The 3522-nt window shown below is 36.9% G+C and overlaps 1 long non-coding RNA gene and 1 pseudogene across 1 annotated transcript; one reads left to right on the top strand and one right to left on the bottom strand.

Annotated features, from left to right (window-relative positions):
• On the bottom strand, positions 1-2257 carry LOC109055011 (annotated as a pseudogene).
• Positions 2258-2500: 243 nt separating this feature from the next.
• LOC122143592 lies at positions 2501-3173 on the top strand. Its single transcript, XR_006159243.1, has 2 exons — positions 2501-2998; positions 3035-3173. It is a non-coding gene; the product is annotated as an uncharacterized LOC122143592 (long non-coding RNA).
• Positions 3174-3522: the final 349 nt, after the last annotated feature.

Raw genomic sequence — 3522 nt, 5'->3', positions numbered from 1 at the left:
AGCAGCTTTCTCAACCCTTTCCATTACTTACATTATCCCACACAAATGCACACTCCTCACAAACCTGTTAGTCCTATGGACTAGTAGTCCTATTAAATACTCTTATAATATTTTTGTGTCATTTTTAAATCTTGACATCTCTGGCGTACATTCATTGTAACTGGAAAAGAGCAACCAGTTCCTCCTTTTGTGCTCCACAAAAATGATATGGGTTTGGATTGTCATGAGAGACAATGACAAAACATTTTATTTTGACTAATATGTTAATTTAAACTACAATCATTTTAAAAGAATTTTGCAAAAGGATATTCCCCAATTGGAGCTTTTATTCAAGACAGTGTTGTACCATAGTACCTGACCCTCAGGCCAGAGCAGCTTATTCCAGAAAACAGTGTCAACCATCACAGTGAGACCTACAAAAGACAGCAAACACATTTCAGTCTGTGAAGGTCTATCTGTGCATTATGAGAAGCAAAACATCTGAACAGATGGAAAAGTCTACATTTAGCTTTAGACAATATGGGTATATGCTAAAAAAAATACTAAGATAAAACAGAGAAAACAAGCACTTGTGCATCACTGACCCAAAAATAAGACACCAGCAGGTATCGCATGGTAAAGAAACTGTAGAAAATGGAGTTCACTGCTCAGAAGGGACAGCAACAACATCAGGCCAAAGAAGAGACACAATTCAGAGCAAAACACAATAATGGCCAAAGCGGAGAGCCAAATGAAGACACCATGTCTCTGGGCCAGCCAAGATGTGAATGCCACCAAAACTATAAAATAAAACACAATTAGTTAGACAAATAATGCTCTAGTATTAATAGAAAAAGATGGCCTTACAATGACATTTTATTAATATGATTCTTATCGTTGATTCTTGTTATTTTTGCCACAGTGAAGTAAATAAATGTTTAGATGATTGTATAAGCAGTGTTGTTGCCATATGCTCAAATTTGCAACTGAAATTAATCAATAAACTCAGTAGATTAACTTAACAACAATTATCCAAACATTACTCATGAACGTGAACTTATTTACCTCTCATACTATAAATATTGTGATCCAAACCACTCAAAGCCTAAGGTATGACAATCACATAGCAGTAAACAAATATATTATATAAAGTCACATTGCTTTAGCTTTGTTTGCTAAAAAAAAATATCAAAATGGTTCATTAAAAATGTAAGTATTGCTTCTAAGAAATGTCAGAGTATACTTTGTACTTTATATAGTCTGTACCTAAAGGCAAAGCAAACACATTTGGGAGGGTTCTGGTACTGTAAAACATCAAATGGAACTGTGTGATGCAGATAAAATAGACTGGCCACCATTGACTCAAACTGCCTCCGGACCTCTCTCTGTATCTGCCATAGTGACAGAATCACACATAGTCCAAGAACTCCTCTCACTGTGGAACAAAGAACATAAAGAAGATGAAACTGAAATAAATAAAATTAGTTTAATATAAAGCTACATATGTGATCCCAGACATACCTAGGATCTGAGTGTAAAACTTTGGTGTGTGAAAGAGGGCAAGCAGACACGTCATTGGTGCACTGAGTGCTGATATGAACAGGGGTCCGAGAAACGTACGTGGAGCCACACCAGGAAACTCATGATGGTCATACTGAACAAAGAGGAATAACAAGGACTCAAAAATTCGTGTGGGTTTAGTTATCGCAGTGCTATACAACAATAGAGCACCACAGTAGTACTACAACAGTGTGCTGCAGCCGTTTTTAATTCACAATGGGAGTAATTATTTTCCTGGTTTTGACGTCAAGGCTGCAGCGGTCTTAGAAAATTTAATCAGAGATTACAAATTTCTTACAGGTTTAACTCGCTAAAACACAGACTTTACAAAGAGAACATGTTATAATTTAAATAATTAAACGCGCTAAAATCAAAATCACATCTGTGATACAGAACATCATGAATTGCTTGTAAGTTAAAACTTTCCTCAACTTTGGTGTAAGGACAGATAAGCAAATGTATAAATACAATACAGATTATAAAAATTAAGAGAGGTCGATCATTTACAACTTCCTTATGGGCCATCATAGCACGCTATACTGCCACAGCGCGTGCGCAAAAGCCCGAGCTAAAGAAAAAATTGGGTAGAAAGGAAATTGACAGGAAACGAGATTTATGACATGATAATACATTTATCATATTAAAAAAGCAAACAAAAAATGGTTACTGTAATCATTAACAAACCATGGATTTAATACTCTAACCATAGTTTAACCATGGTATTTGTACAACTGTGGTTATACAAATACGGCAAAAAAAAAAAAAAAAAAAAAAAAAACCTTGGTTAATTTTCGTTTTGTTAAGGTAATTTTGTTTGTGTTGAGTTATTGCAGCTCGTTTCTGTATTTGTTCCGATATTTACGTGGGTCCTACCTCTTGCCTGATTGTAACCCTTCTTTTTAATGTTTTGTTTCTCTCATATTTTCCTCTTTTTCATCTGCCATCTCTCTCAATCTACAGTCGATCTGCTAATACGCTGAATAAAAGCGTCTGCTAAATTAATAAATGTAAATGTAATGTAATATGCGTTCTGTGCACTCAAATTGAGCGCTCTCTTCTCGCTACCAGGACAAGACACGCCCCCTTACTGCTGATTGGCTACAAGTCCCAGATAGCAAGCATAGTCGGCCCGATTCTGACTGATTGTCGGCACAATCGGCCAATAGCATCCAGCTGCAGCCCCGCAGACTCACTTCTTGCTAGACACCAGTGGCTGGACACCAGTGGATGGACAGCAGACGTCATTTCATAAAAGTAAAATGACAATACGGAAAAGACGTGTGCAATTAAGCCTGCAAAGAAAGAATGCTTTCTATCCACTGGTGAAAACAGAAAATAAATATGCTGTCTATCCATAGGTGAAAATATAAAATAAATAAATGTCTATCCAGAGGTGAAAATATAAAATAAATATTCTGTCCATCCAGAGGTGAGAACTAAATATGCTGTCTATCCAGAGGTGAAAATATAAAATAAATATTCTGTCCATCCAGAGGTGAGAACTAAATATGCTGTCTATCAAGAGGTGAAAATATAAAATAAATATTCTGTCCATCCAGAGGTGAGAACTAAATATGCTGTCTATCCAGAGGTGAAAATATAAAATAAATATATCTCAATCCAGCGGTGAAAATGGAAATTAGCGGCGAAACGGAAATGACGGAGAAAATGGAAATGACGTAGGCTGTCTATCCACTGGTGTCCAGCCAGTGGTCTAACCGGAGGTGAGTCTGCGAGACACCCCTCGCTGCAGACTGTAGCGCGGTGACGTCACGTACGTACGTCATGTATGTGTTTACCGCGCATGCGCAAAGTGACGTAAGGTATGTCTATAGCGCGCATGCCTGCGCATGCTCATTAACGTGGTGACAGCGCATGCGTATGTAATTTGCATTGCGTGATGACGTTAGTTGTTTTCGCATTAAAATGCATGCGCATTAAAAGAATACTCTAATAAAATGTTAAAGTATTAAAAAACATTAA

The sequence above is a fragment of the Cyprinus carpio genome, unplaced genomic scaffold (genome assembly GCF_018340385.1).
Source record: "Cyprinus carpio isolate SPL01 unplaced genomic scaffold, ASM1834038v1 S000006457, whole genome shotgun sequence".
NCBI lineage: Eukaryota > Metazoa > Chordata > Actinopteri > Cypriniformes > Cyprinidae > Cyprinus > Cyprinus carpio.
The sequence above is the reverse complement of the archived record's forward strand: the minus strand, read 5'-3'. Positions and strand labels throughout refer to the sequence as shown.